At 44.3% G+C, this 27,758-nt stretch overlaps 1 protein-coding gene across 1 annotated transcript in view; it reads left to right on the forward strand.

Annotated features, from left to right (window-relative positions):
• The window catches only part of TSPAN18 (tetraspanin 18), a 127,674-nt gene that overhangs the window by 61,424 nt on the left and 38,492 nt on the right, over positions 1-27,758 (forward strand). Inside the window, exon 2 of the mRNA XM_074584328.1 lies at positions 1,329-1,459. The gene's annotated coding sequence lies outside the window, so the exon portion shown is untranslated. The remainder of the gene's footprint in view (positions 1-1,328; positions 1,460-27,758) is intronic.

Consider the following 27,758-nt stretch of genomic DNA (forward strand, 5'->3'; position numbering starts at 1 on the left):
AGTTTAGCTCAGCATGGCTGTCTTCTCCAGAGAGCATGACAGAGAAGGGGACCTTGAGATGTCCGGCTGTAGCCCCGTCTCAGTGTCATACTGCTGGGTGGACTTGCTGTGAAAGGACCTTCTCTCCCAGCTTTTCACCTTGACCCTGGAAGAGTTACTAAGTGCTGTTCTGTAGGGAGGGCACTGATGCTCCCTGATGCTGCAGGTGGACAGTTGGCATTGGCTTTGGGATGCTGGAGGGGCTGGGACAGGACGGAGGGTTTTGGTTTCAAAAGAGAGCAAAGCAGCAAGGTAGGCTTGGAAGGAGAGAAGTAATACTATGAAATGGATTTGTGTGGCGCCAGCTTCATATCTGAATGGGAGCTGTCAGGGAGAACGAGATGCAGACTCGGTGCTGTTCTCCAGAGAGAAGCCCTTACAGAGCAATTGCTCTGTTAAGTGCTGGCTCCACCTCTCTGCCTCAGGTCTGGCTGACTTCTGCTGACAAGAACTGGCATGATCCCTCCTCCTTTCCCACTGGTCTTTCCTGCCTTTCTCCAGGCTCTGATTTACCTTCTTTTGCTTGCTTATTGCTTTCACCAACTGAGCATCTCCCACTGAACCCTTCTCCTTCTGGGTCTCTGTTGGTATCTTCATCCCACCCTTATCTGCCTCTTGGCTCCATCACCTTGCCCTCTTTTCCATCCTCAGTCTTTTCTGGCTCCTTCCATTCAGCATACAGTGGTACTCTAACACCTATCCAGTAAGTGAAGATGTGTGTGCACGTTGTTGCATACAATACAGGAAGGCGTGTATGTCTTAAATGTTTAACTACCTTTGTTTTCACGCACTGTTCTGGGACTTGCCTTTGGGGGACTCACAGCATGTCTTCCTGGCGTTCCTGTCCTCTCCTGTTTCCCTGGTGACTCTTCCCTGCTGCACAGGGGGACAGCACAGGGAAACAGCACAGAAGCGCTATTTCACATTTCCCCAGGACAAGGGAGAGGGGCTCAGTGGGACACAGGAGGGGATGATGCAGAGCAACTCTGTTGCTCCTCTCATATTCTTCTAGAAATAGTCCTGTTCCTCCTTCTGCTTTCTGGTCAAAGCCCTTTTCTGGCCAGTCTAAATGGTCTGGAAAGTAAGGAGGAAATTTTGCCTTTAGTCCAGACCTTGCCAGAGACTTCAGGGTCTCTGCCAGATGCTTCCCCTCACTTCCTTCACATGCGCAAGAAAGAGTTCATCTTTACCTAAGTGGGAAGAAGTGAGTAAAACAAGGTCACAGACTTCTCCTCAGGCCCCGTATGGAGGTGTGTGCCTTACCTATTTGTCATTGCTGTTTCTGACAGGTTGACCAGCCTGGATCACGGTGCTAGGGACCTGAAGCAAGGACCCTGACTGACGCATGTTGAGTACCACCCGACATTTTGAGGAGAACAAGTATTTCCCTGAAGGCCTGTCCCTTCAAAGCAGCACGCAGGTAAGGCAGACAGCCCTCCTCATGCTGAGGCTCTGCTGCTGCTGGCTCTGGCTTGCTGCAGCGGACTCGGCAGAGGATTTTTTCCATTCATTTGGCTCAAGAGGGGCTTTGTCACCTCTGCCTGCCATATCTCCAGGGGTGAATCCTTACATTGTGTTTATAAAGCACGGGGAATGTTTTTCATCAAAAATGTACTTTCAGAGGACCAAGACTGCTCGTGTAGTTGAGATAAATATAGGCTAAAAGTGTGGGAGGAATATGCTGAAAAAAGAAAAAATGTTACATATAAGGTATTAATGGAGCAATACTTTGTCTTCTTGTTCTAAAATAATTTTATATTGAAAATTACCTTTATTTAAGCAGAAAACTTTTCAAGAAAAGGAAGAAAGAAGTGTAGGGGGTGCAGAAGGGCTAAGCAAGAAATTAATTAAATCATTTCATTTTCAACTGGGTAAGATATTTCAGGTCATCCAAAAGTGGGGGGGGGGGGAGAGGAGAACCAAACAGAAGAGCCCTGCAGCTCTAATCGTAATGACTCATGGAAACCAGATCTAGAAAAGATGAGGCCCTTTAGTCCAAACCCTTAATCCCCTACTAGTATGTAACATCATTCCCAGCAGCGTCTACCAGTCCTGTTTTAAATGATGGGATTTTCCCTTGTCCCCTTGGGATACTATTCCACAGTCTAATAGAATTAATCTGCTTACTTCTCTTTCAATCCCTGACCACTGCAGATGCAATTAGTAGTAGGCGATGGAAGGATTCTGTTTTCTATGCTGTATTATGAAGGCTTAGGGCTGTATTGTGTTAAACCAGACATCAGTTGCAAGCATGTATGCATGAGCGTGGCTTATCTGTCAGTACTCATTACAGCCCTACAAACATCTCTGAACTACAGAGTTCTCAGACTCGCAGGAGCTTTTCTGCAATGGTAACTCAGGATCTGATAAGGCACAGACTAATGTATTTGAATGCCTGTGAGAAAGACGGTATGATTGGAAACGAAAGTGAAATGCAAAGTCATATGCTGCTTGTGCTAGAGGCTCTCTGAGGCAATTTACTTCTCTGTTTCTGGAGCATTCTCTGACCTCATTTTTGATTTCTCTCTCGGACAAGTTGGTAGGAACTGTATGAAATAGCTTTTTGCTGTGTGTGGTGCTGCTGGAGGTACGGCTGCACCTTTCCATCTGTGAATTTCAGGCCTGTCTTAGATTAATATTGTGGACTTCTGCTGATGTTTACAAAGGCTCTGGTCAAATAACCAGATGAATATAAAGTCAAATAAATTGGAGATGGAAAGTCACAGATCTTCTGATCTAGTCTGTCTCCACTTAACACAAAGCGGACCTTCCTTCTGTGATGCTTCAGCCGGTTCGCTCCTCAAACTTGGAAAAGTTTTTAGTAGAGAGAACCGTTGCTCAGTTTCTAAAGCACATGGATGGGGTTTAGACCTGTTTACACGTGGAGACTACAGCAACAGTTGATCTGTACAAACTTTTTGTGTGGACGCTTGGATTCATCCACTTCCAAAGCAAATTAAAAAACTCATCCTAATACAGAAAGTGACTGCAATATAATTGCTATTGGATGTTTGAATGAGGCTGCAACATGAAGCAGGGCCAGGGGTCCTGAAAAGCTGTGCACATACCAGCGTCCATGCCATGGGCTACATCCACTGGCACTAAGAGAGAAGGTTGCAATCCTGTTCCTCCTCCTTCCCAATAAATCCCTGGCTCTAACGTGCCATAGCTTTTCTGGAGTATTTCCTCAAATAGAAAACCTAAATATAAACTTAGCCACTGATCCAGTGTTTCATTATCAAGGTAAGTCAATTAAGATGTTAAAATTTGACTAGATTGCCTGTGTTTGTCAGTTCAGAATTTCTTAAACGCTAAAGATTGAGTTGCAAAGCTCTGATGTGTTCGTTGAGTCCAGTGCTAATTTGCCCATTGTTTTTAATCAGTTGAAATTCTTTTCCAGCTTGGTGCTTGGCTGCTCCATGTGGTTTTGTAGCATACTTTAAAGGATGGGGAGGTGGTGACTGCAGCAAGGTGTAATGATCCATAGCGCTTTAGATCATCTGCAGCGTATGTTCCCTGTCCCCGCTTTGCCAGTCAAGCTTTTATTCCAGTGAAAAGTGTCAGTAAACCCAAGGCGCAGAAAGGTACCGTTTCTCCTCCACTCTTCCCTTGTTCATTCCCTGAAAGTTTATCTTGCTGCTTGCTTTTTAAAAGCTCTGCATTAGCTGGGGGGGGCTGTGAAGTAAAAGGCATGCTTTAAATACAGATGCTGGTGATAGTCCTTTCAAAAGCTGAATTTCTCAAGCTGGGAGCTATTGACCCCTTTCAGTGCAGTCACAAAGAAATCCAAGAGGAAATGGAGGGTGAGGGCCAGCGGGGAATATATATATATATAATTTTTTTCCCCCAAGTCGTCTTCTTACTCCACCCCCTGCCAGGCTGGCTATTGTTTGAGACTCCACACGGGATACCAGTTGCCATATAAGGAAAATGGCATCATGCTACATTCTTTCTAAAAATTGATTTTTTACAGTTGCCTTTTTAAAAATTTATTTATTTATTTATTTATTGCTGAAAGTTGTTCTGCTTTTGTGGAAGCTCGGGGCAAAAGGAAAGTGGTAGGCTACAGTATGCACGTGTTCAGTCTTGGTCTCTGCAAAAGGTTTTGCTTTGGCTCTGTTCTCACAATTAGACACAGCAGCAATAGCAAATGAGCTTCAGTTAACTATGGCGGGAGCAGAGGATGTTGCTGTGCATTTTCCTGTGTCTCGAACTCGGTAATAATCCTCCTCGCCTTTTGTTTTTTTCTTGCTTAAGAGGATGCTCAGGCAGTGGGACAGAGGCACAGAGTGCCCCTCTGTGTCCCTCTTCATTCACAATGTACCGTTTATTCACTGCCTGTTTCCAGTCCTGATGCAAACACGCCTGGACTCTTACAGGGGGATCCTGCCTTTTGCTCCCAGGGTGTTCCCTACCAAATTGTCCCTCTTTCAGTGCTCGAAAATTTAAGAGGTGAAAATCTCTTTCCACCAGAATTTTACAACTTGTCATCGAAAGCTGGGACAAAAACAGCGCTGCTGAACTGGGGCTTCCTTTCCTCCCCGTTGCCTGAAAACGCGGTTTATGAAATGGCACTAATCCTCGTTGCGCTGTGTGAGATGAGGACACGGGGTTGCGAACACCTGACCCTCCTGCTCCCAGCTTGTGCTTTCTTCGTTCCTGCTGATATGAGGAGAGGCTGAGGGAGCTGGGCATGTTTAGCTTGGAGAAGAGGAGGCTGAGGGGAGACCCCATTGCCCTCTACAACTACCTGAAAGGAGGTTGTAGAGAGGTGGGTGTTGGCCTCTTCTCTCAGGTGAATAATGACAGGACCAGAGGAAATTCTGTGATTCTGTGATTCTGTAAATGGTCTGAAATTGCGGCAGGGGAGGTTTAGATTAGATATTAGGAAGAATTACTTTACTGAAAGAGTGGTCAGGCACTGGAACAGCCTGCCCAGGGAGGTGTCTGAGTCACCGTCCCTAGAGGTGTTTAAGAAACGTCTAGATGTGGCATTTCAGGGCATGCTCTGAAGGGCAGAGATTGAAGGTTGTTGGGTTTTGGGTTGGGTTTTTTGGTTTGTTTTTTTTTTGTGTGTGTGTATGGTTGGACTCGATGATCTCAAAGGTCCTTTCCAACCATGAAGATTCTATGATTCTATGATTCTACGATGTGCGGAGTGAGTGCCGAGCACTGGTTTGGGCCACCGGCTTCCCCTGCCCTGCTCGATGGCCAAGTCCACTGCTGGGGACGGCCATAGCTCAATTATCCCCAAAGCCAGGTGAAGCAGTTGAGCCCGCAGGAAGCAAGAGTGTGTACAGCAGCATTTTAGAGGCTGAGGTGCTTCTGCAGGCAGCAGGGGTGGGTCAAACCATGCGCCAGCTCAGGAAAAGGACTGAAGACACCCCTGAGGTTTGTTTTTTGTTTCCTGGTGCAACCGTCACTTGTTGATGAACATCAACTGCCCGCGTTTCGGAAATCAGTCCGAACTCCAAACAAATCCACTTAGGGACTTGTGCAGAGGAACAGCTGGAGCAACAGGAGCATAAATAAGGCTGAATCCCCTGACTTCAGAAAGCCGAGGCAGAGTCTAGAGAGGGAAAAGCAGAGGTCTGGGAGCTGGGAACACAGCCAGCTCTTGGAGAGGAGCGAGTACGTGCTTGTGCATGTGCACACGAGAGTTGGGCACTCTTCCTCTCGTATCCTCCTGTGTCAGCCATTGGGATACAGGCCTTAGCGGTGCTCTCTGTGGTTGCCATCACTTCTGACTCCCTGTGATGCGCTGTTGATTCTCCCTGTAAAAATCTGTTCAGCAACGGATAATGTTGCAGGCTTCTTAAAAATAAAAGCAGACAAACAAACCACTCCTCCTTAGAAATAGCAGCAACAAATCTTGGGGTTCATTTGCCACGATCACGTCATAATACCCAATCTGTGTTGCACTGAGGTGTGATTACAGAAGTGGAAGAAAGGAAAATACTTTCTATAAACACTTTTTTTGCAGAAAATTAATTGTTTGATTTATTATTATTATCTGTGTATGCATTGGCAATATACAATTTTTTCTTTTCAAATGTTGAACAATTGGACAACTTTTAATGAAATTGAAATTTCATGAAAACGGAGTGAGGACGTCTTAAAGGTTCGATGTTTTTTATGAAAGCCTGGAAATGGAGGCCGCATTGACCAAAGGAAGCACATATCATATTAAGGAAGTTATAATTTTCTTTAATTTTTCTTTAGACTCTGAGTTAAATTGTTTGGAGAAACTGTGCTACTCTCACGTCTCTGCAAAATGAGCCTCCGAGAGAATCTTCTCATATGATAAATTGTACTTATACTAGAGATACAATTGTGGAAGCTTCCTGGGCTTTACTAAGATGCTTGAGTTTGCAGTCGTATGGCAGCGGAACGTCCTCACGTAGCTTTTTCTTCACAAAAGGTAATTTGGTGTCTCCCAAATGCTGTCCGCTGTGGTATCAAGAGGAGATATCACTCACAGCGAGTGGTGTGGAACGATGCAAAGCCCCGTGTGCTCGGTTCTCAAATAACCGGTGAAGCAGCTAATGACTTTTGACATGGACATGGCTGTCGTTGGACGTCTGAGTTAACATTGTACAGATAAATGGGATGCTCCTCACCCAACAGCTATTGTTTCGAGCTCTCTGCGAACTCCCAGGCCTCCTGTTTTGGTTACATTCTGCTCGCATTTGTAACTGTCCTAATAACTGTCACGGCAAACGATGATATGTTTGTTGTACGCACACTTATAAGTGAAAGACGAGCGTAAAGGGTGAGTGTCAGGTCGGCGATGCATCCAGAGGGCAGGCAGGGCACGCGTGGCCAGCAGCAGTTCAGTCTCGCTCCAAGCCTGAGCAGCAGTGGCCAGCAGCCTCCTGGCGCTGAGGTGCACCCCTTGGGATCTCTGCTAGGGTAGCAGGAGGTTTCAGCTCTTAATTTCTGCTGCTGAAGGTGCTCTAAGGTAATTAATCAGGCTGTAAGTGGCTGCTGAAAATGTGGCACGGGTTTGCTGCTTCTGTCTCTTCGGGTCTAGAGGTGACACAAATAGCCACAGGGCTCAAATGTCGCGACAGCTGACTCTGCCGGACGTGGATAGACCTTCTGAGAGGTATTGCCTCAGAGACTTGGAGCTGGTGTTTCTGATGTTAACCGTGATGCATGCGGGGACTGGGTTTGGCTGTGCCTGTTTTCCTATGGAATCGGAAGCTTGTGTGACACGTAAATGATAATGAAGGAGGAGGAAATAAATTGTCGTTAGAAATAAATCTCTATCAGTTCCTGTCACTTAGTTCTAATGCTACAGTGCTAATTTAAAGCTTTTTTTTGCCTGACTATATCACGGGTGAAGTGCTTTGTCAAGGGAAAAATGGGGTTTACCCAATGTGACAGGGCAGGAAAGCAAAGCTGCCTTTCATCACCGTGCCGAGTCCTGGGTGGAGCGGCTGAGGTACGGTGTCACTCAGAACAGCAGTGAAGGCTTTGCATCTCTTATTTTTGAGACCTACAGAAGTACATTTGCAATTGATTTGTCAATTTTGAAAATATTGAGTGAAGCTGGGGACTTGGTTTAAGAGCTGCTGTAGAGATTTCTCAGGAAGCAGATATGTAAGAAGGGTATATGGGTGTGTATTTGCAGCTTTTTTTCTTGGGCTTATGAATGAGAGCTGGGATCAGTGAAAGGTGATAACTATTAAAATCGGTAATAAGGATAGTATTACCCTATAAGTAGTGAAGTGGGTTTGGAGAGTTTTGCATTCAATTACTATCTATCTGTCTGCCTAGCCTGCATTCTGACAGTGGGAAGTAGCTTGATTCCTGTCTGCCTTTTTTCCCCGATCCGTATAAGGATGATAATACGGCTGGTAAGTTTTCTCTTGTAGAAAAAGGTGACAGAAGTATTTTATTTTGTGTAGAAACTGGCTTTGTGAAGCTTTGCATTCCTTTTCAGAGAAACCTGAGGATGAAAAAGTTTTCATTCTGGAGTGTTTATCTTCGGGGTTTTTTTCCCCTCTTGCTCCTTCTTTCTGTGGCAAAGCAGGAACGGGGAAGGGAATTAAAAAAGAAGAGAGGTAATCCAGAAATTCCCTGTCCTCACATGAAAAACTGCCCATCAAAAATGTCCATGCATCGAACATAAAAAAAAAAAAATTGAAAAGCAGTTGATTTTTAAGCTTGTGGAATATGAAAAAGGTTATTATTACTCTTGAATGCCCTGACCTGTTTTAAAGCTGAGGTTTCTTGCTTGCATTGCTGTGTCTATTTAGTGGAAAATCTTGAGAGCTCTTTTGCGAGAGGAGCCTACACAGAGGTCAGCTGCTGGACAGGCTTGTGCACGGTAAAGATAATGAGAATCTAATGGCTGATTTGTCCTTTGTAAAAGAACTCATTCTCCGTTTAGCTTCTAATGGATGGGAGCTGCATCCTTGGCAGACGTTACATTTGTTGACAGTACTGGCCGATAAGAAACTAGGGACTGAACAGCCTTGGACATGCTTGTGCTGGACATTCAGAGCTGCCCTCCTCGATGGTGTGTGGCAGCAACTGTAAGGCAGAAGTGACATGGGGGCATTTTATGGCCGGATGACATGGGGGGGATGTAATGGCAGTGCTCTGCCTGTATTTTAGCTTCCGTGCCCAGCATATTGGAGGTCTTGAGCTCAACAGGGGACTGTCTGCAACTGCTACTTTTCTAAAAAAGCGGAGCACGACACATGTATGAGTGGACCACCCCCCCACCCCCGCAGCAGCATGTGCAAAAATAAATAAATTCCGAAGAAGTATGTTTAAGCAACATAAACTTCTTTTTTTTAGTCATTTGTGGAAGGTTTATTTGCAAATCCCCCAACACTCACCAGGTGCTAGTTTTCAGGTGGGCTGTAGCACTGGCTTGAAATTTTAAAGCTTCAGCAGCCCCTCGCTGCTGCACGGCAGGAGCCAGCCCTGAGCCCAGGAGGGCAGGGAGGAAGCTGTTCCTGGGAACTGGCTTTCTGTGATTGCCATCTCGAGCTGTTTCTGGCTGCTTTCCCTGGTGACTGTTGGTGACAAGATATTAGAGTTTATGGCTACCTGACCCACCGGTTTCCCCATGTTCTGCGGCAGGGGTGGTTATCAGGCTTGAGCATTCCCGCCTGCTGGCCGGGCAGCCCGTGCTGATGCTAGAGAGAGACAGACGGACACCCAGTGTAATACAGATGACATGTATGTCGAGGCAGAATTTGTCACTGACTCCTCAAACTGACCCGGATCATTTATAACCTTCGTGGCTACAAAGTACATCCAAGAAAGAGTACATTTCAAGGAGGTTAAAAATAATATGCTCGATTTTAATTTATTTCTCCCACAAGCGTTCAGTCAACAAGAAGAAAAGGAATTAGTTGGTCCTTTTTTTTCCCATGCTTGACTGTTCATCTCTCAGAATGGAGCCGTAAGTTTATCGCAAGTTATTGGCCTGTTAGTTGAGTTGGCTTAGTGTATGGATCACGTTACTGGAAAGTAGAATCACTTGCCAGAACTGCCTCTGCTTTTCCATTTCCCTTTCAACCTCCCAATTTTGTATGTTATCTGGTAGCAGCACTAAAGGCCAAACTCTCACTGAACTGATTGGAACCAGGAGCTGGCATCCTGCTATTCTGTCTCCTTCTGCCAAAAGCCAGCGTTCAAAATAAAGACTGTACGTTCGGACTACTTACATGAATACAATTTATGGTCATTTGAAATACCTGAAGGATTAGTACAGCAAAGCTCTGATTCTCCGAGTGACTTAGTATGACCACACGGTAGATAAAGTTGGGTACATTCAACAAGTCTTCATCTCAGGAAAAGGGGATAAATGATGGTGCCTTTTAAAAAGGAGTAATGAAATGGGGTTTTTTGGGTTTTTGGGGTTTGTTTTGTTTTGTTTTGTTTTTAAAGATGTAGTTGGAAATGACTCATTTGGAAAATTGCAAACTAGCTAGATGTAAGCATAAATCTGAATCCAGATGTTTAGGACTAGCAATATAAATCCCTAGGGGTTACTCAGTAGTCCTGAGTATTAGGTCTACAAATCTAAAAGTGATGCTTTAGCTGCTTGAGATCTTGGTCTTTTGCTATGTGGTTTTCCTATCAAGAATAATGCTAATTGACAAAAACTGTAGTGATCTGATGTTTCTTCTCCTGTGAATAGAAAATCAGCTATGTGTATCAAGTCTGTGAATCACACCTCTGTACTAGATAATTTTTATGAAAGACAGAAATTACACAAAACTTTTTTCCAAAATCTTCACAGAGACCATACATCTTCATAAAATCAAGTTGAAATTAAGCAAATAGTTTCAGTCAACAATAGGGTTACATATATATTTGTAAATATCAAAAGCTTTACTTCCAGATTTTTTAATGCAACATATTTTTGTTTTAGAAATGCCAAAGCTGATTCTTTCAACATTTAAAAATGAAAACCACATTTTCCTACTAAAATCTGATCCAAACTTTTTACATAAAGAGGTTTTTGTTTGTTTGGTGTGGTGTTTTAGGGGTGTGTGCTGGGTTATGTTATGTTTTTTGACGTAGGAAATGTAAAAAAATAAAGTTTCGTCTTAGATTGAACAACACTCTGAGGAGTTGATGTGAAGAAGTACCTTTGTATTGTTTTGTTTCAGAAGAAAAATCTTCCGGTTCAAACCGAAGCAATTCTTCCCCTCTCTTTTTATTTTGTTTTTGTCACCCGAACACCAAAACCTTGCAATGTTCTTTCTGATGATATTGACACAGAGTAATTTTTCTTAGTTTTTGCTAATATGAAATCTGTGCTCCATTGCTGGAAGCCTTTGGGGTTGGTCTGGCCGGGGAATGACCATTAGGGCGTTGCTTTTGCTTCTGCTGGTGAGTTGCTTTTGTCGCTCGTAGTTGCAGGTAGTCTGTTCACGAGAGCTTTTCTCGTTCCTGTCTTCCTGTCCTCCTCCGAGTTACTAAATACTCTGAGCTGCAATGAGGGAGTAAAGCATGAGTGCTCATAGTTATCATTAAGTGTTTTCTTTGCTAATTCCCTCTTCTTGTGTCCCCGTGACTTGCAGCTGAGGATTAAAGTGACTGCCCTCAGCACCAGCAGTAGGCTCTGTTTGAAACCTGCAAAGGATGTTGTTTATATTTTGCCTCTCTTGCCTGCATCCCTCATACAATGCCTTCCCCAATGAGCAGCTCTCTCCTCCCCATCCCAAGTGATGCTATTACTGAGGAATGTTGGACGGATACCATTATACACATACTGGAGGTGCCCCCGGATTCGGGGTTTGAGCTTGATTTAAAGGGGAAGAGATGCTGGAAGGGAATGTTGTTTTTAGTAGGGACCCAGGCTGTAGCGCTTTGCAGAACTGTTTTAAATATGCTGCTCAGGCAGGGAGGTCTGTGGGTGCAGGGGGGAGCTCAGCGAGCTTTTCAAATGTTTCCATGCGCTGCTCAGGGCTGCTGTCCCAGGCACGTACTTCATTAAAGCTCCTGGGAAAGGCATTCTGTGAATAATCAATCAGCATCGCTCTGGGTTTCCTCTCCATCGGGGTTGCTCTGTCGTGTCTTTCAGTGCTGCTCATTTTGTTTTTAGTTTCTGAAGGAGGAATCGATTTGTACAGGGTAGCACCAGGCAGAGGAGTTTGGTCTTGCAATGGGCTAAGCCATCTGGCCTGTTTTCTCTAAAGCACTTCAATGGGTGTTTAACATTGTAGGTCCTGAAGAAGCCAGTGGTGGTAGGGCTTTGCTGAAGTGTGGTCTGAATGTCTCGGTGGTTTCATAGATCAACGTTAGGTTGTCCCCTTGGATCTTTGCTGTCACCTCTGATCTGGAGCACTCCTTATCTCAGAAAGGACCTCCGTGCTTCAGCTTTGCAGGGGTGCCATATCCCTGACCTGCCCCTTTCCCCATCTTTCTCCTCTCTTTCCTCTTTCCTCTGCTTCCAGATTCTTTGATGCAACTCAGCTCAGCCACAGTCAACTGCTTGTTGTCGTCTTGCTTTTGCTGAGGCAATATTGCAAAGGGCTTTTTGCAAAAAGGGCGTGTTGGGGAGGGGAAAGGCTGTAAAGAAGATTTATGTGATTCAAGACGGTCTTTATGTGTGTAAGAATTTTGAGGCGAAAGCTGGTTTGATGTGAAATACAAGGAGAGCTTTGCCTTCCCTCTCAGTGAATCAGTGGGTGAACTGGGATTGAAATCCAGAAGAACCTGGTACCCAGGTCTCAGTTTACACTTCTGACTTAAGCAAATTGTTGTAAAATTGGTGTAGGTGGCTGGTGAAGAGACGCTCTGTGTTGCAAAGGATCTAGCCTTCTGGCACTAGAGCTGCCCTTCACAGCAGTAGTGGGAATTGCATACGATGAATTAATCACCTTGAGGACACCTGTATAACATGCACTTTGGCCAGTCCCTTCTGATGTTCCATGTCCTGCTTACAAAGGATCAAAGAAGGACTGTACTTATATTTCCCCAGAGTTCAGCTGGAGGTGATGCTATTTTCCAGGGAGGTAGTTCTCTACCTCTCTTAATGAGTAACTTTATACTATGCTGTCTCCTACAATAATAGCTACTAGAGGGAAAAGAAGCTATTTGCTGAGGCAGTGAGGCTGTATAAATTGTTAAGAGAGGAGGGAAGGCGTGGGCAGGGAGCTGAGATTACAGCAAGAGCCATGAGAATTCCCAAGCTCCAAAGAGTGCTCCTGATTTTAGCGTTACATGCACCCCTAGGTAGTGTTTGTTTAACGTTTCTAGTCATGGTGAAGGAAAGCAAAAATCCCGACTGGATAGTATTTCAGTACTGTGACAATGAGGATACTTAGACTATCTGTTGTGTTTGCTGCACAATGTTGTGTCACTAAGATCCTCAAATGCTGACACAGCATCAAGTAAGGTGAGAAGGGGCCACTGTGACCTCTTTTTTGTACTAGACGCAGGGTTTCTTTGAATTAAGTCTGGTTTGAATCAGAGCATCTTAATGCAGCAATTTGTTATACATTTATTTCTTCTATTCATGATTGTTCTTCCCTGTATAGCTGCAATTACATAATGTCCATATGGCAGCTCCAGCAATTGTTTGGGAGGCAGCTGAACACTACAGCTCTATGAGTATACTTCCAGTTCTCTGGCAAATAACTTCATCCTCTGCAAATTGTGTTTTGAATGCCAGTGGGCTGCAGATCATCTGTGAATTGAAGGTGCCCAGGGACCAGATTTTTGTGGTTTTTAGCTCTTGTCCATAGCTTTCTTGCTTCATGGTGTTCCTTGTTCTTTTCTCAAATACTGTACCTCTGCCAAAGTAAGACCATCTCAATCTCTGTCAACGTCAGCTGTACAGGGGAGGAGAGTGGAACAGGGCGTCATGAGTAAATCTGTCCAAAGCGCCATGGATGAAATCTGGATGTCACTGAAGTTAGTGGTAGTACTCCCACTCATCTCCCTGGTTTATCCCCTCACCCATGAAGAATTTTTCCCCTTTGTGAATGTAAGGATTGATGGATCGTTTGTTCTCAGCTGACCTTTTCTCTCCACAGACCATCTTTGAAGTCTGGTGATATGCGTGCATGTCCATTAATCATGACATTGGTAGGTTTTGCCTGAGCAAAACACAGCTCCAGGAATTGAGACTGCTACCTATATGTGGCTAGTAAATTTGGAAACTTCCTCTAGTAGGAGGAGGCGGACCTAGGTGAGATCATACACAGCACTGAGAAATAAAAGAAAAAGTCACAGTAAGTTTGTGAACTGTCCCTGTCACCTTCCCAGCAAGCGGTGCTGGGAAAGCAGGCAGCCCCAGGGAGACCTCGAAACGTGCTCTCGCTGTCAGAAGGTAGTTAGAGATCTTGCTTTGCTCTCTGCTTTTATTCTTTAAAATTGGAAAAGCTCCTTGTCTCCCGCATTCTGTGAAGTCTGTGGGTGTACCTGCCCCAGCTGGTCCTCCTGTGCATTGCAGAGCCTCAGCGATGCCCGTTGCCTGGATACAGGGCAGTTCTGCATCTCAGCCCCCCATCCAGCCCTGTGAAAGCAGGGGGCTGCAGGGGGAGAGTGGGGGGAGATAAGCCCTGTACACTTGGAGGAAGGAGCATTAAGTCTACCTGATGTAGCTTGTAAGATCAGGGTTTTCTCTTACTTTGCTATCATTATTATTATTTATCGTTACTATTGATAGGAGAAAAGTGCAACCCAGCTGCTCAGTGCAGAGATCTGGGGGCTCCCGCAGGGTGAAGCGCTTCATGCCACTTAGAAAACCAGCCATTGTGCTGTCTCCTGAATAAGCATTTTATTTCACGTGCTTGTTCTGAGCCTCCTGCTGTTGCGCACACTACAACGGCTGACAAGCAGCCGTCCTGGCAACATGGCATCAGAGCCTGTGAGCTGCCTTACCTCTGGCTGAGACCCTGGGAGAACAATACGAAGACAACAGTGACTGTTGAATATTTAAAATAAAGTATTTCCTCTTAAACATGAAAATGCTCTTTGCGCTTCATACACATCACTGCTTGGTGACAGCCATTGGCCAAGTCATGCGTTATTCCTGTGTTCAGACAGGACAATGCCGACTGCACTGCAAGAACTTTCTCCTCTCTCCTTGGCTGAGCGCATGAAAGCTCATCATTAGCAGAAGGCCCTGTTGCATAGCACATGTCTATGAATGTCTATGAACTTCGCTGACTAGGATCAGTCAAAAATAATTTTTAATTTTTAAGCTCAGTTACTTTAAATTCAGGCTAGTTCGTATTGTAATGCAACGGGTTTTGCTGTGTATGTCTGTAGGGCACTGTGCTGTTTCGAACAGCACTTGGGAACTGTGTCAGTGAGCATTAGTAAGTAACGGTAATTAACCTTTAGATTGAGGTCTCTAATAACGAACCAGGGTCCTCTTGTTCGAAGCACTGTGAATTTGATGACAGAAATACTATCTGCTCTAAGAACATGTACATTCAACTTTAATGTAAGATGAGAAAACAAATAAGTATAATGCAGTGGGGGGGGATGAACACCTGAGCAAGGCCACCTTGACATCAATGACCTTTCTACTGACCTTAGTAGGTGCTGGGTTTGGTCTTAAATAGGTTCGGTGTTGGGCTTCTAAAAAGACATTATCATAATCTCTGTAACATGGAGCTCAAGGATGGACAAAGTTTGTCCTACATGAAGACTGGCGCATCCTCATTGCCGGAGGAGGACAGCGCCTAACTGTGAACTAGTATTGGAAACAAAACTGTTCGAAGACTGAAAACCTGGAGGGTTTCAAGACAGACTTTCAAGGCAGTGAAGAAACTTGGAGCAATTTTTCCTAGGTCTTTAGAAAATATTATTTATGAAGGTATTTGCATCTCTGCAAAACGAGTGCAAAGTGCTGGATGACAGGAGCGTATTGTTCTGATGTTGTAGTTCACACTTTGTATTTCTATTTACACATGTATGAAGAATGGCAGAGGATGAAAGATGCAGCTCACTGAGACTCCTTGTGAGGCAGCTGTTGAAAGGCTGGGCTGAAGATTAGAATCTGCTTTCTTGGCTCTGTATGTGTGTGTATAAATATACGTATATACATACATATGTATGTATGAAAATATACACACAAAGCCACTGATTGTCAGCAAATAACACTATTCACAGAAGCTTAGTATCTGTTGTAAGCAGAAAGGACAAGGCCTTCTCTCTCCTACTGAAGGCGAAGTTGGACATAAAACTGCTATGGACTGGTACAGGGTTTTTGTCATAGAAATTGTTTATTCCTTTCTTCTTCCTGTCTTCATAAATAAATTGTGTTTTATCAGCCCATTTGTTTAGGTTAAAAAAAAAAAAGCTAACTAAGGGTATCAATAAAATGCTGTTATCTTAGTCAGATTTTAGTAATAATATCTGTCTGACCTGTTGGATTAAGCACTTTACACTATATAAATTTTCCTGTTCAAAATAAAAACACATCCCTTTCTCTTCCCTGATTTCCCCCCCATCCCTTCCACCCCCATAATATAAACAGTAGGCAAAAGGGCCGCATGATTTCTGGAATGAAAGAGTAGATGGGAGGAATGAGTGTGCGCTCTGGTTCCTGCTGAAATGAAGAGTGGAGTAACATATTTGTGAACCGTGTTAGTGTGAAGGAGCTTTAAAAGACAGTGGCTAGAATGGAGATTGAGATTCTTAAGGCAGATCTGCGTGAATGACAAGGCTGGCCTGAACAGAACATCAGCTTTATGGAGAGAGTAAGGAATCCTCACTACTCAGCCACCTCGTTACTGGAAAAAAAATCCAGAGCTCACAACATACAGGAGGACAAATAGTTACGGAACTGCAACAAATTCTGATTGAAAAAACTGTTTGAAAGCATTCTAAGACAGAGTTAGCTATGCCACACCACCTCCTCTTCTAGCCAATTTGTGGTAATAAACAGTGTGATAGGAATCGAATTGAACATGTGCAGAATTGAAACACTGGATTTAAAAAAATGAACCTGATTTCAAGTTCTGTTTCAAAGAAAAGTTGGGAGGTTTTTTTTTTTCCACAGCACATACAACATGGTTGATCCAAAGTCTATAAAAAGCTTGAAGTCTAGTCTCAGATTTTAATTTACTGAATCCACAGGTACAGTATTCACTAAAGAGTTTATCAGTGTGTTGAGCTTCAAATCCTTTGGGAAACTAAAAATACGAAAGAGGCCAAAAGGCAGCGCAAAAAGAGGCATAATTATTTTTATAAGGTTAAACAATTAACCCCTCTTTCTAGATTCAGTGCCATCCAAAATTCAAAACTTAAACTGATGAAAGGGAAATGGTACAAGATTAGTGGACTTTTAACTGCTGTCTTTCCCTCCAGCTGTGGGACATCAAAGACATATAAGCCTTCATTTTCTGTGGCTTTACGGAAAGTGCTCTCTTATCCTTCTGAGTGATGTGGAAAGGATGGGATGTTACAGCTGTGTTGGGGCACGGCCTCAGTGTATTTTGCTGGTCTTTCATGACATTGCAGAAGCTTCTTTTGCCCATTATTGATTTTTTTGTAGTTGTTTTGAGACAGTTTGCCTGGAAAACAGGTCTTGATTGCCTTCAGAGTGATTCATGTGATGATAATGAGTTAATGTAATGGAGACATCATATACATACGTTTGGAGCTGGGTTAACTGAACTAAATTTTTTAAATGAGTAAGACAGTGTATCAGCCTATCAGAACCAAACCCAACCTCAAATCACTAATTAGAGGAAAATAATTAGGATTGAATGCTAAATTTAGATTCAACTGTAATTTACAGGGGTGTTTGTTTAGAGAAGAGCCAAGAAAAGGAATCTTGGCTCTAAGGATCACCAGGAAAAAGCCTCTTTACATATTATGGCCATGTAGCGACCAACGCTAGAGATGAGTTGCTGGAAGTGACGTGTCTGATTTACTGCCCACTGCAGCTTTGAGCATGTTTGCAAGCTGAAGTATCTGTTATGGTTAGGGTTATTATAATGGGGGTTTATTTTATTTTAGAGAGACAGAAAATAAATGCTTTTTTGTGGCTTCTGGACATGGCTGACTTCTGTGGTTGCTTTCGGTTCTTAAGCAATGCCAGCCTGGGCTGCTCAGTGTCACTTGCGTTTTCCCTACAAAGGGAGCTGGGGCTGGTCAGTGGGGAGAGAGCGTGAGTGCGGTGTCCCAGCACTTACCCCATTGCCGTGGGACAGCAGAGGGACAGCAATGGGGCTTTGCCAGAGGCAGACAGGTAGATCTGGCAGGGCAAAAAATTATACTGTTTCCCTGGTGGGAATTTCTGAGCGGGCAGTTAGGATCCGTGCTCCCTGTGGAAGTTTTCTGCTGCTTCTGGTATATCAGTAAGTCTGCAGCTGGTTTTGGGTCTGCCTCTTAAAACATGGATGTGTCAGGGCGCTGCAGGTGGAGAGCATCTCTCAATGTCCAGTTGGAGTGCCCTGTGGAAGATGCTGAGATCTTGTTTTATATACTATTCAGTCCAGTACTATCTTTGATCCTGTGTTCCCAAAATGCTTCCTAACCTGTACACAATGGAATTGCAAGTGGCCTTTTGAGTAGGGGCATAAGCAAAATTGCTTATGGAAAACATTGCTTTCCGGACTTTAAAAACTACGAACTTTAATCTGTGTAAAACTTTGCATCACCTTTAAGTTGGGGTCGCACGGAAAAGGTGTGTTCTGTTTCACCTATCTCATGAAGCAGATGTCAGGTTTTGAAATTGTAGGGAGATTCCCTTCCGCTGTGGTCCAAAAATATAAACCCTGCTATAGTTTTAAGTAAAGAGACAAATCAAAAAGATATAGATCTCTGTCACTACAGGGCGCCTTCTCCAAGAACAACCTTGGTTTGGCCCGGTGAAACTCTTAGATCAATAGTCTAGCAATTAGGTTGCTTGTGTTCCCTGGTGAGAACTGAGAAGACCAGGAATGTCAGCCCGAGTCTGCTGTGTCCAAAGTTAATGGACCATTGACCCACACTTCTGGCTAGTTAAAACTTTGTCTCTTGTTTTGATTAGAAGTTCCATCCTGGATTCGCAGAAATATCACAAAATGCCTGTTTTTGAGTCTGAAAACAAAATGAAGCAACAATTCTCTCTCCCCAAGCTGAAAGAAATTCTCAGCTGACAGATTCAGGCTTCATCTGGAGGATGCAACAAAATCTCAGGAAGTCTGTTATATTCCATCATGCCGAATGATGGGAAATAGACGAGCAGTGCCCCTGAACTCCACTAGAAATGCTGTCCAGATAGTTGCGTTTGCAGAAGGTTAGAGTTCTATTTCGTGTAGTATCCGAAACTAAGCAGCTGTTCATAGATCAGTAGTTCACATATCAACACGCAAAAGGTTTCACTCTGCAAAATCCCACGTGCCTAGTTTGTACCGGAAGGCAGTCTCTTTTTAGCTAAATAGAAAATAAAGGCTGTAAAGGTGAGTTGGGCAGCAGAACTACAAAGAGACGACGAGATTTCAAGAAGTTACAAGATGCATCTCGGAGCTCAAGTTTTCAGCTCCTGGTTAAGCTGTTTTACACAAAAATTTGCAGTTCAGACCTTTTCCTATCATTTCTGTTCGTGCTGAGCAAAAAGAAAAAAAGCTAGTGAAAGCAAATTCCTTCAGATAACGTCCATCTCTTTATGCCAGCTATTCTGCCAGGTTTGTGCACAGCCCTGACTGGGCAAAATTAACTGGATATCCAGCATAACCAGAGCACATCCTTGCTAGGTTGACTAATAATGAAGAAAAGATGAACTATTCTCCTTTAAACTGAATGTTCACTGTTCTTGGCTGATCCCCTCCTGCTCTCTGCTTTAATATCCTTGTCAGCCTGCTGGCAAGACGCTGAAGCAGCACCAGCCATCCAGTTAAAATACAGAGTAGCCAGAAGTTTCAATCAACTCAGATTTCCTCGAACGCTTACTGGACATTCATTCCAGTTCCTATAAAAATGTCTAGGCAACTCATTACTTTAGTGTTTCACCTCATTTTGTAGCCGCTACTTTACAACACTTTGATTTTAAAATGTAATTTTACAAGCGTTACTTTTACTAACTATATTTTCTTTTTCATTGCGCATTTTTAAATGCCGAGAGCATGAGCAGAGTGGAGAGGGGACCAGTGTTGTAACAGTTAATAGAGAGTTCTGGTCATTCTTGGTTCTGCTGCTGTTAAATGTATTTCCACCGCTTCAGTGTATCATGAATATTCAAAATGTATTCAAAATCAATCCATTATTTGGGAAGAAAGGTTCCGTGTTTGGTCAGATTGGCTACCGCTAAAATCTTTGCTGGTCCTATAGCTCTGGGAAAGAATATTCTGTTTTCCTTTTCTGAGAAAAGCCGTGTGGATAAAGAAAAGTACCTCTGCTGAATCAGACCTGACCAGGAAAAAAGGAGGGTTTTTACCCCTATAGACATTTTCATCTTTCACAAAGTTGTGGGGTCCCAAGCTCCAGCGGCGAGGTGGGTGCTTCAATGCAAGACATAGATGTATCTTCAGAAGAGTCTGGGTGGAGTGTGGAACCAGAAGAGGAGGGATGTGTGGAACCAGAAGAGGAGAGATGTGGTGTGGGGACTGAGTGCCGCCAAAAAAGCAACGCGAGGGTGCCCAGAGCAGGGCCTGTCCTGCGAGCTGCGTGTGATCCTCCCCTTTGATAAAAGGGGCTGAGAAGGGAATGGCAAAGGGGTTTGCACATTAGAAGGATAGCTTGCTCTCTCCACTTCGTAGCCAGCCAGCATGCCTCAGATCCGTGCCTCGTGTGCTTCCTATCCCTTGCTTTCCTGAGCGGTAACCTTCCCACGCTCCCCCCATAAACTTATGAGGAGAAACGGGGAGGGGGGGGGGGCAGATGGGTTTATTGAAAATCTGATTCTGAGTGGAGCTGCATCAATAAGCCCGTGTGCGTGATGAAAAAAAACAACCCACCCTCGACATGATGAAAAATAAATCCCACTGAGTCTTCAGCATCCTGCCTGAGTCACTAATTCCCCAAGGCAGAAAACAAAGCAAGTAAAAAAAGTTAGTTTTCGCATAGCAAAGCCAAAACACGTCCAGTTCTGATTTAAGATGAGTCCTGGGAGATGTCTCTTCTTTAATGGGGCCAGTATAGGTGAGCTGACAAATACACAAATTGATTTTTTTTTTTCTCCTCATCCTTCAGAGAAAGCACCTATTAATTTCAGTGGGACTCATGCCCGCATGCATTTTCTGACTGGAGCTGCCCCAGAGTGTATGAGGACCAGTGACTGCTAGCACTTGGGGCGCAGGGAGGATTTAGATGCGTGAGTCAGATTTTCCACAAGCCCAGCTCCTTGTCTGGCTCCAACAGCCAGCACCAGCGGGACTTTGTCCTGCTCCTTCCTCCCTCTCCGGCTGCCTGCACGGGCTCTCCCCGTCGTTCCTCTTCTGGTGCTTTTTGCCCCTTTGTGAAGTCCCTGGCAAAGGCTTCAGCATCATAAGGTTTCTACAAATAATATCTGCAGCTCATGAGGGAAACAGCAGAGTATTTCTCTGGTTCCCTTAGGCTTTATAAATACTTTCCTGACTAAAGGCAGTTTATAAATCTGCTTAGCTCCAGAATTGCACAAGTTTGATGGAAATTCTTCACTTATGATGGGATAGGGAACAGAGAGCGAGACTTTGTGCTAGCAAATGAACCCTGGCTGGAAGCAGTCTGTTAATGCTTTTAAATGAACTACTGCTGCAGAGCTCAGGGCTCGAGCCAGAAGCACAATAGAAGGTGTATTATTATTACTGTTCTGATTATGGCAGATAATTTTGCTGTTCTCATTTACAAATTCAATGGTTTGTTAATAATGTCTGATTTGGGAATATAGTATAGTCTATCAACTAGGGGTGGCATAATGGCATTAATAAGGGTAATTGAGGTTGTTGCTACAATCTTGTTTGCTCTTTGGTTTGTTAATTGAAAATGACTTATCTTAATATATGATAGAAAAAAAATTCTTCCTCTGTGAAGCCTGGGCATCTTGAAGGAAAAAAGGGATGTGTCAGTCTGCGCTGTTTGTATGCTGTTGCAGTATCGGTACGGCAGTGAGCGTACAGAAGGGAAGCAGTCTTAATGTGCGTCAGGTATTGTGTGTCTGTGTTTGTCTTTTGTATAAATAATGGCATGTGCTGTTACTTACGGCTGCGTGTGTCTCTTGTTGTGAGACTTCGTGTGTAAGACCGCCTGGGATAGGAGCGATTGATTAGAGAGCCGTTACGGGAGGAAATGGAAACGAGAGACAGACAGGCTGCTGAGTGTTTAACCCTGGAGAAGAAACTTGGCATTTCATCTTCTATCAACATTTGCCCGTAACTACTATTAACATTAATTATGGAGATACTTATGTGAACACCCTGTTAGCCCTAATTAGAGTTAATGGAAGATACGTGTGGATGTTAACAGGACAAGAGACAACCAAGCTTCCATTTCTAAGGTTAAATATTCAGTAGCTCCCTCTTAGACATCTCCAACACCCTATAATCATGCAGTCAGACTTATGCAAAAGCAGAACAGTTTCTCCTGCCTTTTTTTTTTCTTTTTCTCATGATTATGGCCTCCTCACATTATTTTTGCTTAAATTAAAGAGCAAACAACAATGTGGCAGTGACCTCGGTTACCTTTACTAATGTAATTATGCTACCTCTCCTCTATTCCTAGAGCACCTCAGAATCAGACTTTATTAGCAAACCATTTGCTGTCCCTTTTACTGTCCTTTTAATGAATGTTAGTAGAGTCACTTAAGAGGAGCTGGAAGGACTTGGCTTTGTTCTGAACAGAGACCTTGTGATAAAGAGCTCAGAGCTCTAGAGTAGGTCATGTAATATCCGAGGTCTGTAAAGTTCCTATCACTGTGCTATTGTTTGAAGCTATAAAAACAAAAAAGACCTTCCTCTTGCTGGCATTCATTAGCTATCTTTGGTATTTTGAAAACCAGTGTTGCTGAAGAATCGAGGCTGCAAAATTTACAGGCTGTCTTGTTATCCTGCTGCTGTGTATGACAGCACATCGCTGCCGCTAACCTCTGCCCAGCAGGTCAGTGTCCTCGTGAAAAGTGTCTTTTCAGGACTGACTTGGAAACTTGTAACCATTCCTGAGAGCCCTAAGACTGCCTTGGGTGGTGTCACACGCTCCTCAGGGCAGGGTGTGCTTCCATGTGGTCCATTTCCTTTGCCACGGGCATACATGATGATCTCAGATGGTGTATTGGGCAAAAAGTACATTTTTTTTTCCCCCAGATGATACCTTACATAGTTATGGGGCTGCCCGTTCATCTGATCATCTCTTACTACCATGCAAGTACGGCACAGGGCCCCTTTGAATGCTGCTTAGTTGCAACCTTATGACTTACAACCTCTAGCTCCCGGGTGCTTGTTGGCTGGAGCCACGGGAGCAGCGTTACCCCAGCTTTCCAGTTGCGGCACCTTTCTCCTTTTTCCTGAAGTAATTCTAAATGTAGGAACAGCTCTGCTTGGCTCAAGTCTCACATGCGCCCGTTTGCAGAAGCTGCCCCAAAGCCCATTGCTGGCTGATGGGGCTCTGGGCATGGGATAAAGCACTTGACATCTAGGGCTGGGTGGGCAGTCGGGCTCCGATCACGTTTACCTGGAGGATGAGCTGAAGGAAGGCTGGTCGGTTTTGATTTAGCCATTTGTTAGTTTATTCTCTTGATGTTTCTATCTGTTTTTCCAATTGTGTCTTTACAAGTGCCTGTTTTATTTTGTGGTGGTCACAGGATCCGTGCAGCTTTGCAATTAATTCTGCATTCTTGATTTAATATGTAAAGTAATGCTTTCACAGGTCAGATCTACATGGACCTTTTTTCTTTGTCCTCTCCTCTTCTCTCCTCTTTGTTTTTGTCCATGGGTATGTAGCTTTTAATGGCTGTGGAAAACTTCAAGTGCCCTTACTTAAACTGGTGGGACAAAAAGGCTTTTGATGGTATTTTGCTCTGGGATTTGGAGAAAGCTGTATTGGTTTGAGAGCTCTTGCTGGACATTGTTTGAAGTGGACAGATGCTAAGACACCTGGTTCGGTGTTAGGCAGGGTGGCTAATTTAGCTCTTACCTGCATAGTGAAAGTGGCAAAATCCCCTACTGCAATACGGCTTACTCCAGTTCGTGGGAAAGGACAATTTTTTCTGGTTTATCTACGTTTAGATGTGTTAACAAAAAGGATAGATACATCATCTTTAAAAAGGAAAAAGCCCCCGCATTATAAAGTTTCTATTAAATTGCTCTCTAAGCCTTCAGCTACAGTAGGAAAGAAACTGATGCTGTAAAGGGAACATAGTCATGACATGTCATTTTATTTCAGCTAGAAAAATGTGGCCTTGCTTGGAGCGGAAGCTGCCTCTCTGATGAGGCCGTGGTCTGATTGTGTGGTTGGGAAAATGAAACACAGTCTGAGTGAAGATATTGTCAAACCCAATGAGGTTAAGCACCCTTTGCCCCTGGTGAATTCCCTTGTTTTTATAAGCCTCTACAGCTAGGCTGTAAAATGGAGGTCTCCAAGCAAAGCTAAGGTAATAGCCACAGGTGGTAACTTAAAGCTGCCTTCATGAAGTAAATCCTGCATTTTCTGGCCTTAAAATAAACAGAGGATGTGTGAAGTAAATTCCTCCCTATCTTGCCTATGACTCGTATAAACGTATCATACTTCTTGAAGCAGATATTCAAAGTCTTCAGCCAAACCCTTGCGCATCGACGCTTTAATTAAAATTGGTTTGGTTTGTAGGTGAATTGCTGATACCATATCCACCGGTGCAGTCATTTTTTCCTGTTAAATGGCTGAATGAAAGCTGACATTAAAAAAACCTCCTGTCCTAAGGCGGATTTATTTTTTTTTAATCTCTAGGCCAAACAATAGTCCAGTTGAAGGGACTAATTTCAGAATCGCTGAGACAATAGTAAAGATTTAAGTAGCAAGAAAGTCATTATTCTGGGTGTTTGGTATAGGCTTAGCAGTATTACGTTGATTTACAGAAATGAATCCCCTGGTCGGTACTGATAGATTCTGTAGTTATCTGATCACCTCTGTCTTGCCTTCTTTACCGGAAGGATATCCTGGCTATTACCCCAAAATGCTTTGGAGTCACCTAATTCATTTATAATCATGCCAGGATAGCAGGGAAAGCAGCAGATAAGTATTAGCTGAGAAACCTGAGCGGTTTTGCCCTGCAATAGTGCAAAGATAATGTATTATATGAGAAGATGTCATCTCACCAAAAAATAAATTTCAGGGGCTGGTTATTTCATATTGGATATGTAAAGTGTTTAAATGGGGGCTTGCTTGGCGTTCGCTTTATATTCTTTCATTCATTCTTTTTGACTCACAGATTTGTTTGGGTGCTTCTGAGCAAAATCAGATTTGCTAAATGACAACTCACATGCAAAAAAGTCAGATGACAAAAAAGACGAATATGGCATACGATATATGGTGCAGATAACAGTGTCAAGACAGTGCATTGCAGAAGAGAGGGGAAGTTAGGAAAGAAAAGGTAATATACAGCCTCTCGATGAGAATTTGAAGCAGTGGAATTGATGAGGAAGAGAAATACCAGCAAGCACCTGCTTGGGGGTGGTGGTGGTTCGGTCAGTGAGGGCAAGGTGAGCCCATGCTCGTTTCACCAGCTGCAGAACTCTGGGGAAAGCCTGCACCTCTCAGTGCCCTCACCCTTCTGGGGCTGAAGGGGCTGAGGCCGCACCTGGAGTACTGTGTCCAGTTCTGGGCTCCCCGGTTCAAGAAGGACAGGGAACTGCTGGAGAGGGTGCAGCAAAGGGCTACCAAGATGATTAGGGGACTGGAACACCTCTCTTGTGAAGAACGGATGAGGGATTTGGGTCTCTTCAGTCTGGAAAAAAGATGGCTGAGGGGGGACCTTATCAACGCTTATAAATACTTAAAGGGTGGGTGTCAGGAGGATGGGGCCAGGCTCTTTTCAGTGGTGCCCGGGGACAGGACAAGAAGTAATGGGCACAAACTTGAGTACAGGAAGTTCCACTTAAACATGAGGAGGAACTTCTTTACCCTGAGGGTGGCAGAGCACTGGAACAGGCTGCCCAGAGAGGTGGTGGAGTCTCCGTCTCTGGAGACATTCCAAACCCGCCTGGACGCGTTCCTGTGCAACCTGCTCTAGGTGACCCTGCTCTGGCAGGGGGGTTGGACTAGATGATCTCCAGAGGTCCCTTCCAACCCCTGTGATTCTGTGAAAGACGGAAACTTGGCTCTATTGATTAGATGTGCTCAGCGCCACTGAGTAGCAGCATTTAAACAGCAAAACCGGTGAAGGACAAACTAAGTCAAAGATACCCCTCTGCAGGGTTTCACAGGTCAGGCCAGCGTCATCACCTGCTTTCTGCTTGGCCCATGGGGAGTGTGCAGGCTCAGACGAGGAGCGCAGCCTATTGACACAACAGATCCCTAAGCACATCTCCTGCCTCTCGTACTTCTCTGTGCATCTCCCGTGCCTTGTCTTCCATCTCATCAGAGTCAAGCTGTACTCACTTCTAGGGCACCTGGCTGCACAGCTTGAAAGGATGGAGGTTAAATATGGGCCCTAAGTGGAAGGAGGATGGTGTCAATAAATAGAAACAGAAATATTGGCACGCCAATTTACATCAGTGCACCCTGTGTCCAGATTAATATGCTTCATCCAAAAGATTTAAGAACAAACCTGTTTTACAAGGGCTGCAAATAGGCGGTCCCTTACTGGGGGATGTTTTGCCCTGCAGCTTCACCATTTTGAATATCAGATAATTGGAAGTGCCTGCCTCAAACTCCTGATCTAGTCTGTGCTGACTGGAAAACTTCTGTTCCTGAGCTACTTCCGAGGCAGCCACTGTAAACCTTGCATTTCCTAACAGCATCCCCACATCCACCCCTCAGACTCTTTTAGCAGCCAGGATGCTGATCCTTGATCGCAAATGCCCTGAAGACTCTCATGCCTCTGCTGACCTCCTGGAAGAGCTAGTTCACGCTATTGTCAATGGGAACGGTGGGCAGGGTGGTGTGTGGGCTGCTGTGGTTCTCACCCTTGCTGCTGACATGGGATGAAGTGTAACAGGGCCATGAAATCTGGTGTACACGTGACCTTCTCGCAAGGATTACATGAAGCACCAACAGTAATCTCCCCTTCGTGTCTCTGAGAAGCTTGTATGTCCCTCTGTTGTGCTCTGAGGGTAAAGGGAAGAGGAAGATTCAAGCCATGAGTGAGGGCAAGGTGTGTTTTCAGGTCTTTTGGCAATCACTAGATTGCTTTTGCCCTTCACCTCTGAAGATCCTATGCTGGACTTTCCCTAGCCACAGGCTAGAAAACAAAGCTGGTACAAGTGTAAGATGACAGTGGCTCCAAACAGAAGGTGAAGTTTCAAAATATATTGGGTGGGCAATAGCTGTCACCTCCTACCAAGAATGCCCTTTCCCTCCAACACACAAACACCTGTAGTGCAAGCTCCGTGTTGTCCAGGTGCACTGGGGCACTGGCAACACTGGTCAGTGAGGAGCCTCAACAGTGTTGTGGATGGTGTCTGCTGTCCAGATGAAACTGTTTGCTGTGTCTCTCTTCCTGTCAATAGATCGTTGGCTTGGGATTCTCCTAATGAAGAGGTGACAGTGTGAATCCACAGAGGAAACTTAGAGGGAGTGTCTGTATGATGGCTGCAGGACAGCTTTTTTTGGAGACATCAGCTCTAGATGGATACTTTTCCAGTTTTGAGCACACAATTGTGGGGAGCAAGGCAAAGGTGGAGTCCAAGCCATCTGATCTTTTTCTGTCCAGTTGCCAAGAGCTCAGAGCTGTGTGGCTCATATGAAGGACCCAACCTAGGGTTTTGTACCTGAAATTTTTAGATAATGCTGCCTGTCACTCAAAATGCTTGTTTTGATCTAAAAATGATTGTGTTTTGAATGCTGTCTTTCTGGGCACTTCTTTTCTCTACTGCTTTCAGTACAGGCAGCCTGGCACTCTTATAGGATGCTGAATTAAATCTCTCGGACTCCATGGGTGGCAGATAAGTGGTGATGTTAATTATATTAAATACGGGGGTGGGGGGTGGACGTACGCACCAACTTGAAATTACTTGCCAGAGTCTGTGAGCTTCTGTGAGAGATGGAGCTATAAAGTCATCCGAGCATTAGACAGGGGACCACAGAAGCTGCTCAGGACTCTTGGTGGGTATCCAGGAGCAAAGCCATGTCAGCTTTATGAAGGACACTGAGCTTCATAAAGGGCTTTTAGACTGTAATGTGGAAAGCAATCT

The sequence above is a fragment of the Larus michahellis genome, chromosome 4, assembly GCF_964199755.1.
Source record: "Larus michahellis chromosome 4, bLarMic1.1, whole genome shotgun sequence".
Lineage (NCBI taxonomy): Eukaryota > Metazoa > Chordata > Aves > Charadriiformes > Laridae > Larus > Larus michahellis.